The sequence below is a fragment of the Harpegnathos saltator genome, unplaced genomic scaffold (genome assembly GCF_003227715.2).
Source record: "Harpegnathos saltator strain DR-91 unplaced genomic scaffold, Hsal_v8.6 scaffold82, whole genome shotgun sequence".
Taxonomy (NCBI): Eukaryota; Metazoa; Arthropoda; class Insecta; order Hymenoptera; family Formicidae; genus Harpegnathos; species Harpegnathos saltator.
Window position 1 is genome coordinate 16451 of NW_020230671.1, and position 10304 is coordinate 26754.

Below are 10304 nucleotides of genomic sequence, written 5' to 3' on the forward strand. Positions count from 1 at the left end.
AAGATAGATGCGGGAATAACCTGAACCTCACATAGAAGAACTGAGGACGGAGAACGCTAATTTGAAGACGTCACTGACAGAGGTGAGGAAGGAGCTGGAGGAGGTGAAGGAGATGCTCCGTGGTTTAAGGGAGGCACCGCTGCATGTGGCGGTATCCTCCCCGCCCTCGAAGCATCCAGGAAATGCGGGTCAAAGTTCAGGGAGGCGCCCCGCGGCATGCGGCGTGCTCCCTCGCCCCTGAACGCGCATAGAGGGGAAAGAAAGGGCGATCACCCCACCTATTGGTGGACATGTGGAGGAGGAGGAGGAGATCCCGATTGGTGTTTATAGAGATTCAAAAGGATTAATTCCAAAGGATAGGAGACGCCCGGTAAGGGAAGCCAGGGTCGCAAAAAATTATGAAGAAGAAGGAGGAGGACGAGGAGGTAAGAAGGAGAGCAGAGGGAAGGGGTAGGCGGAAGAGGCGGAGAGACCGCCACCGCCAGTGGAGAGGAGGAGAGGAGCAGGAGCAGGGAGGGGACGCAGACTCCTCGGAGGAGGAGGAACTTCGGAGGTTGGGGCTCAGCCACCACCTCCGCCTCCTCCTCACCCCCCTGCTCCTCCTCCAATAAGGAGAGCGAGAGGTAGGAGGAAAACGACCTGGAGAGGGCAATTGGGAGCCCTCCAGAGAGACAGAGGGGTGGCGGTGGTGGTGCTGCAAAGGCTTGCCCCACTTGTGGCAGTGGCAGCAACGCTGACCGTCCCGGTAATTGGGGTGGACGTGGCACCGCTGCCGCCGCCACCCCCTGCTGCCCTACAAACAGCAGCAGCGGGTGTAGGGAGCGGATGGGGGCCGAGGCTTAGGCCTAGGCCCCACACCCGCAGACCACCGACTCCCGCCAAAACGGGCGTCGGATGACAATAAGGGGGGGAGAGGGTATCGGTGATTGATTAGTCATCGAAAAAATGCCCCTCCCCCCCCCTGAATCGCAGGTCCGATGGACAAATCGGACATGCGGGAGGGGGGTCATTAGGACCCCCGCCCCATTCCTCCGCGGAGGTGGGGAGAGCCCGGCGGCTAGGGGAGTATATCTCCCCGCAACCGCCGGGCGGGAGGGTGGGGCACCGGGCGGGGACTCCCGGTGCCCCAACCAGCCCTTCCAAGGTAGGGTGGCTGGCTGATACGGTGGGTCAGTCAGCCACACAACGTGTATCGGCGGCGCCTCGTCTGGTCGGGAACGGTGGTTGAAGCGGGTCTCGGCCGGCTTCCCCCTTCCCGACCGAAGAGACGAGGCGTGAGGGGTGGGAAAGGGAACGGTGGTCGAAGCGGGCCCTCGGGCCGGCTTCCCCCTTCCCCTGGGGGAGCGGCGGTCGAAGCGGACCCTCGGGTCGGCTTCCCCCCTCCCCCACCCCGCCCCTCAGGGACAGAAGGTGCGAACCTGGACTCAGGGCCCCGATTAGCAGTTACGCGGCACCGGGGCCCCGACCCAAGTCCCTTCGCAGCGCCACCCGGGGAGGTTTTAGCCGGTAGGAGTCCGGCATAACCCTGGCCCTTCCCCGAGGGTCAGGGTATCCATGATGGATTTCCTCCTCGTCAAAAAAAAAAAAAAAAAAAAAAAAGACAGGGAGTCGTGACTATAGATCATAGAATTCTGAGAGGATCGAATATCCTCGATCTCTTGAACGACGCGGCTCGCGAACGAAAAACTAGCCGAGCGGTAGTGAGAGTACAGTTTGCACGACTTTTGCGTGAAGTGAATACTCCTCCGGAATTTGTAGGAAATCAGGAATTACTGCAGAAAGACACGGAAGAAAATGATCTTTCCGCGAGATTGAGGGAAACTCTTCCGAAAGGTAGCAGTACCCCGCTCCCGTCACCTAACAATCAACTTTGGTCTAAACGTAAGATTGCCCAGACGTCTTTTGAGGAAAAGGATGACGAGGATGGACGGGCGCTGTTTGTAACAACTAATGAGAATAGAAATAAAACGCGAATGAGCGGTGACATTTCTAAACCAGCGAATAAAAGATCCATGATAAATTGGAACCCGTTAGAATTGAGTATAGCTTCTTCAACGGCTAACAGCTATGCACATCGACTTCCACCATTGAAGGGGCGAACGTGCAAGCGCGCTATCGGGAGATGTCTCTCACGGGAGAAGAACGCGACGGGGGCGTGTACACGCAATATTTATAACTTCCGATCAATATAGGCGTAAAACGCGTGTGAACGACAACGCATCTAAATCAGCGAATAAAAGACGTTTGATCAATTGGAACACGCTGGAATGACCGATCTCGCAAAATTCTACTACGATCCTGCACACTATGCGGGATACTCTGCGATAAAAAATCTTTCGCGAGCAGCAGGACCTGGCTCCGCACGCGAAGAGATTATTCGTTGACTTCAGTCGCAGGATGCGTACATATTTCATCGGCCGATACGACATAAATTTCTACGTTTGCATTACAACGTCACGAATATCGACGATCTGTAGGAGGTCGATTTAATCGAACTCGCTAATCTCCGAAATTACAACGAAGACTATTGTTACTTGTTGACAATCATCGATATGTTTAGCAAATTTGTCTGGGTGGAACCAATACGAAGCAAGTCTTCGACCAGTGTGACGGAGGCTTTTCGTCGCGTATTCTCAAGAAACGAAGGGCGGGTGCCGGCGTAGTTGCAGAGTGACAAGGATAAAGAATTCATCGGTCAAGCATTTCAAAATTTTCTGAAGGAAAAGAACATATGTTTTCGCATGGTGCGAAATCCTAATGTCAAAGCAGCAGTGGTCGAACGCTTCAACAGAACGCTCAAAGAACGCTTATGGCGCTATTTTACTCACAAAAATACACGTCGTTACATAGATGTTTTGTAAGGCATCGTTCACACTTACAACTACACTCGACATTCCACCATTAAAATGGAACCGGCAAGCGTCACGTTGGACAACGCACGCCTTGCTCGTGAACATATGCAGCAGCGATACCACCGTCTCGATGAACGTTCGAAGAAATCACAGTCGAGGAGCTAAATGCAAAGTGAGTACATTAGTGCGAGTCAGTAGAGCGAAAGGAGTCTTTGAGAAAGGATATGAGGCGAACTGGACGGAAGAAATATTTCGGATTCACCGTATTCTCGAATGGCGAAATCCTCGTGTGTACGAATTGAGTGAACTATCAGATGAAGTGATCGATGGGATATTCTACGAACAAGAACTGGCCCGGGTAAATAAAAACTTACAAGAAAAAGAGTTTATCGTGGATAAAGTGATACGACGCAGAGGACGAGGAGCTAATAAAGAATTATTCGTCAGCTGGCGGGGTTACCCCTCTAAATTCAATTCCTGGATACCTGCTTCGAACCTAAAGCTATTCCAAACCATGATGGGGGAAGACCGGTTTCTCATGATTCTACTGAACAATAGTAGCATGCGACACTATCCAGAAAATACAACTACTTCATTTATTACGGAATTGCCTCAAGAAGTGAAGCTTACTGGTTTATGGGAAGTTGCGCTTACCGAAATTCAATTCCCCTTTAGTTTTTTACACGTGCGTCCTGAGGAAGATGCAGAACTCAAATTCATTTCGTTACCACGTGAAAATATTAATACCAAAAGCGTCAAAAAAGATGAAGACCAACTACCCAAATTCAAGGTTACCCACATAACCCCGGGGGTTTACGCCACGATGAGCGAACTGTTACAGGCTTTAAACAACGCTAGCTTATTGCTCAAAACACACATTGCTTGGCGCCAGGATCCTCATCATGGTGGTAAAGTAACGCTGTACTGCACATGCGATATTAAAGAATGCAATAGACTTCATTTCATAAAGTTTTCCGACAAAGTGGCTCGTATACTTGGCTTCGATATGTATAGACCGAGTGAAGAATTAATTCATCTTAACTTGTCGAAAATTATACAGGGACGTGTGGCATACTATCCCAATACTGATCGTAATGTGAATCCCCAGAAAGCTGAAGAAGAAAAGTTTTACGCTTTCACCACGGCAAAACGTAAACTTATGTCCGACGAACCAGGTAGTGTGGTACGGGGGTGTACCTGATAAACTCTTTATTTATTGCGATATTTGCGAGTCCTATATAACGGGAGACGTGCATTCTCCTCTTCTCCGAGTGATTCCCGTCGAATACAACGAAGGTAAATATGCCTACGGACATGGTAAAGCAAATGGACGTAACATGGTAAAGCATTTTTCGCCACCGAATTATATTCCATTGCGATTAACATGTTTCCGCACGATCGAAATAGATATAAGAGATCAGGTTGGCGAAAGAATACCATTTGAATTTGGGACGTTGACAGTTACATTACAATTTAGACGTCGAGATTAGAGATAATTATTCCGTAATTAGAACACATAGATATGACACCTTATTTAGAATATTACGAAGCACAATCCGGGAGAAATCGTGGTGGCGGAATTCCACGAGTATTCGTAGGGTCGCGGTATCAGAGCGGTCGGTGTCGGTAGTTTTCTCAGTGGTCTGTTCAGACGGGTGTTGCCTTGTTTAGCCAGTGGTGCGCGTGTTGTTGGAAAAGAAGCTCTACGCGCAGGGATTAATATACTCGATGACGTGGGGAATAACACACCATTGAAAGTAGCTGTTAAAACACGCCTGAAGGAATCAGGCTCAAATCTCAAAAGAAGAACGGAAGAACACCTTAACAATTTGATGAAGAGGTCGGGATATAAAGTTCCTGCGAAAATCGGAAAAGTTCAATTTCCTTTCAACACGTCAAGCGGATACAGCGGTAAATCATCTTCGCACAAACATCGGGTTAGCGCTTCTAAATCAAGTAAGAGGAAAGTAACTCGAAGAAACGCATCAGGGAAGAAATCGGGTAAGAAGCTAGCGAAGAAAGCCATGAAGAGGAAGCGTTCAGTGAAAAGAAGCGGGAGAGGACTCATTAAACGTCGAGGAATTATCAAGAAGCGTACTGTGTCAGACATTTTTTCCTAAACAACAAACGCATGCTTTCGAAGCATGTCCTTTCTTCATATGCATTCCTGTGAATGTTTAAAGAGTGAACTCGATCTCTTCACCCTGCCGCCTACACAAACCAGTATTGAGAGTTCACAATGGATTCACTACAAACCCGTGTCTTCTCTCACGGACGATGCGCCCGTCGAATTCGTCGTACCCGGGCATGGAAAAGAATACATAGATCTTGCTCACACCATGCTGTCGCTACGCATACGAGTAGAAACGGAAACCGGAGCAGGAGTCGCCGCAAGAAAAGTAGGCCCAGTAAACCATATACTGCATTCGATGTTCAATTAAATCGACATATATTTCAATCAAAAGCTTGTGTCTCCTCCAAACAATGCTTACGCTTACTGCGCTTACATAGAGGCGTTATTAAATTATGCTTCACCAGTAAAAACCTCCCACCTGGCTTCGTGCCTGTGGTACAGCGATACTGCAGGGAATATGGACGCTCTACCTGGGGCGATACCAAGCAATCACAGACTCGACAAGCGAACCACTTTTGTACAAGGAGGGCGAACACTGGATCTCATAGGTCATCTTCACTGCGACGTCTTCAATCAAGATAAATTCTTGATCAACTGTGTCGAAGTGCGCATGAGGCTTGTTCGTTCGAAAGATTCCTTCTGCCTTATGGAGGGAAACACTATGTCACGGATACGCATTTTAGAGGCTACACTACTCATCAGAAAAGCTAGAATAAACCCAGGCATATTACTCGCTCATACGAAAATGTTGACCAGGACTATTGCTAAATACCCCCTCACGAGAGTCGAGGTTAAATCATTCACGATTCATAGCAGCGTCGTAGGAGAGACACTGGACAACGTCATTCTTGGACAAATACCAAAGCGCATAATTGTCGGCTTTGTTGATAACAAAGCATTTAACAGTGCCCGGCATTTAAATCCATTCAATTTCCAGCATTATGGAATAAATTTCTTTTCGTTGTATGTCGATGGTACTCAAATCCCTAGCAGGCCGTTACAATCCAAATTCTCTGGTAACGAGATGCTCTACGCCGAGGCGTATCACACGCTTTTCTCAGGAGCGGGCATTTACTTTTTGAACGAAACTAATTCTATATCCAGAGAAGATTATCCTGCTGGTTATACTCTTTTCGCTTTTGATCTCACTCCTGATCTGTCAGCTAATTGCGTAGGCCAATGGAACCTTGTGAAACACGGTAGTTTGCGAATGGAAGTATGATTCGAAAGAGCCATCACAACAACGGTCAATTGCTTAGTTTACGCTGAATTTGAAAGTGTGCTGGAAATAGATTCTCCTCGTCAAGTCATTATAGATTATAGCGGTTAAAACGAGTCCCCCCACTTTTCTTTTCGACGTCATTCCCCTTCCCGTGTAAAGATTTTCAGCATCATTCTCCTCCAAAGTAAAAATTTTGAGAAAAGAACTCAGTCGGCTTCGAAGCGTAAAGAGTATAGTTTCGACAAGCAGAATTGAGAATACAGCGAGAACATGGATGTGATCATCGAAGTGTAGTGTTTTCGCGATAGCAACGATACCTATGTGCTCAAGAAAGTGGCTATTGTCGGTATTAATGAGGCATTTGTTGGACATTGGATCTTAGCTCCAGAATATTCATTTGCGGAATTGAACGAAAAATTAAAACAGATAAATAACTGGCTTTCGCTGAATTATCATGGAATCGAGTGGTATGGGGAGGTTAATCCAAAATATTTTTATCCCCGCTTGCACGAAATTACGAGTCATATTCGTGACTTCATGACAAAAGGCAAGGAAAAAGCGAGCTACTTGCAAAATTTGTTAGCGCGAAACGTGCATAATCTGGAGAATATCTCGCCGACGGTCAGTGATCTTTCACCCAGTGAACGAATAGAAGGCTGCTCATTCCACACATTTAGAAAACACAGACGTTATCATTGTGCATTACATACAAATTATATTCAATTTGTATGCATTGTGCAATGCATACAAATTGAAACACTGGTTCATTGAACAAAGTCAAATCAACATCAGGAACGCTGTAACACCTATGTGACCCGGTGCTTGTCCTCCAAAATTGACGAGGAAGACAGAGAAAATAGTTACTCCGACAAATCAGGGAGCGAACAGTCACCAGTTGAAGAAGAGAAAAACGAGACAAATACTGAGTTGGAACATTCCGTCGAGCCGTCGAAGAATATAACAATCGCGTTACCAGAGATAAACGAAATTATATAAAATGAATTCGCTCGAAATTCAACATGCATTGCAACATCTCAATGCTAGATACACAGGCGTCTATCCAGCCGACAGACTACCGAGGGTGTGGACAAGGTCGACAGCAGTAGTCGCTAATACGGACAATCATGATCGTCCGGGACAGCACTGGGTCGCATTCTACGTCGATCGGAATGGAGCTGCCACATATTTCGACAGCTACGGGATGCCACCCTGGGACTCACGATTTCTCCTGCGTCTTAGAAGAAATTCCGTCACTTACCAATGGAATACCTTTCAACTACAGAGACTGTTATCGACGACTTGTAGTCATTATTGCTGTGTTTTTCTTTACTTTATATGTCGGGGTTATAACCTCGGGCAGTTTAACAGTTTGTTTACCAATGATTACGAACGAAACGATCGATTGATTGTACGAATGTATAAGAAAATCCTTTGTCAATGTAAGCGTAAATCGCTAGATCATGATATCCCTGTGTACCAGATTCAATCCTGTATTAAGAAAAATGTATAAGAATAAAATGTGAATGAATTCTATGAAAAATATTATACATTCCTTTCTCTTCGCCTCTTCTCTCTTCCCTGTGATTTCCAGTTCGAGGTAACAAACCCCATTGTAAACTTTTCGAGTTCGAAAGCGAGAGACCCGTACAGGTAAAAATATTCGGGGTAGACATAGACCAGAGGTATCGTCTTCCAACAACCGCCGGGTAGTTTTTGTCTTCGAAATGATCCCTACCTGCTCGAAAATGCTCGCGCACGCTCACGAAAGTCGAAAGCCGGGGTCTCATGGTGGGGTCTCGAGTTCCGTAAGTTCTAGAATTGGCCAAATTTTTCACGCGTGATGTCGATACTCTTCGTATGTATACAATATAGCTAGTTTCCATCAGGATATAGCAGTAACGCAGGGCATAATACGCTTGACTCAAGAGCCAGCGGACCCAGGTTCGAATCCGGTCAGGGCCTTTTATAGGATTTTTCCAGAGACTTTTTCACACTAACTGCACACATACACACACACACGCACTCTCTCCGTTCTACGTGTATGTCCTGACCAGTCTCTACCAAAGAGTAGCAAAGAGTAGAGTAGTAGTAAAGATGTTTGACTCGAGAGCTGAGGTCTCCCGGGTTCTCAAACCTCTCGCAGAGTGCCAAGGAGATTTTTCCAAAAGTAATATGCAAATTAACCAGCTGACCAAGAGCTAGAATCACTAACAACGCCTAATATGAATAATAAAAATTTAATATTTAGATTACGCTAATTTTTATTCCGGTGATTCAAATTTCCGCCATTTTCAGCCTTGGGCGCCGGTGGTCTAGTGGCACCGGAGGGTCGAGTGGAGGGGGAATGTTTTGACGGGCCATACCTACCCCCATACTACTCATCCCTTATTCGCTGTATCAATTCTTGGATGCTTTCAGGTTTTGTTTTGTAAACCTTACTCTTCAGGTGTCCGCAGGTGTAGATAATAGTAATAATCAAGAGAAGTTAGATCTGGTGACCGAGGTGGCCAATCCTCTCCTCCCTCATTTCTGTTCCTTCTTTCTATCCATCGTAATGGAAAAGTCTCATTTAAAATTTGACATGGCCCTAAACAAAAATGAGCAGGAGCTCCATCATGCTGAAACCATATTTCTTCGAAATTATTTTGAAAAATATTTTGTATAGCTGGAATTATTTGATCTACAAGTAATCTGTCATACCTTTGAGCGTCCAGGTTTTCTTCAAAATGAAAAACGGTCCTATTAAGTAGCCATCTATTATTCCACACTGTACATTTATTTTTTGTAGGTATTGTGTGTGAGTTTCCCGCACCCAATTCGGATTCTCATCTGACCGGAAATAAAAATTTTGATTATTAACTTCTCCCGTTAACATGAAAGTTGCTTCGTCTGTAAAAACAATTTGATAAGGGGACATAGGTCAGACATCTATTAGTGCCATCATTCTTTCACAGAAACCTATACGACAATCCACATCTCCGTCTTGCAATTCTTGAACATATTGTAATTTGAATGGATGAAACTTGTTTTTCTTTAAAATTCTCCAAACGGACTTGGGAGCAATATCGTGAATTTGAGCGGCTCTGTTAATAGTAGAATTGGGACCTTCAATAAATATCTGCAGAATATCAAGTTGTTTTTCTTCGTTAATGGCAGGTCTCCCTGATTTAGAGCGATTGTTTACGCTACCAGTTTCTCTAAAATGTTCCATTGTTTTTAAGACAGTGGACTTATTAATTCGACGATTCGCATACGTCTCATTAAATAATTGAGCGACTGCAGCGTACGACCGCTCGTTACCCTATCCACGTATCATGAGGATAGTGATTCTTTCACGTTCCGACAATTCGCCAGCCATTTTTAGAACGTTTAATTTTTAATGTGCCTAAGATCTGTGAGAACTGATTTTAAGTAGCCGTGAGAACAACTGATTTTAAGTAGCAATGAGAACAATTGATTTTAAGTAACCGATTGATCCTGGATAACATTAAGTGCATGAAATTTCGAAATTTGAACGGCCGCCATTTTTAATGGGGGGTCGTAGCGACTTAAAATTTTAAGGGTGTGTTTGCTATGAAAAGACCTTTCAAATGAGCCCCCACTCGACCCTTAGTCCAATTAAAAATTTTCAACCCCCTTTTACCCCCATGTACCAGGGGGTGGGGAATGGTCAGTATCCATGTCATAGTGTAGCTTTTTTGAAAAGTCAAAATACGTGTTTTACCGTTTTTTCATATTTTCATTTTTACAAAAATTATTTAAAAGTTTCCACACTTTTGACAAACCCTATATACTATATACATAAAGAATGATACATATTACAATATAATATATAAATATGTTTTACATCTGTATAGGTATATAATATTATATAATATAATAATTATTGTAAATATTTGAAATGTAATAAAATTTTTCTGCTATAATATTTCTAACAATTTATGGCGCAATGATTTATTTAATGCGCTAAACGATATTAGTAATTAAAAATAATATACGTATGACATTTTAGTTTGTTGCAATTTGCTTGAAAAAATGTATGCAAGACATTTTGCAAATGAGTGGATTATACTTGTACACACATATATAATATATA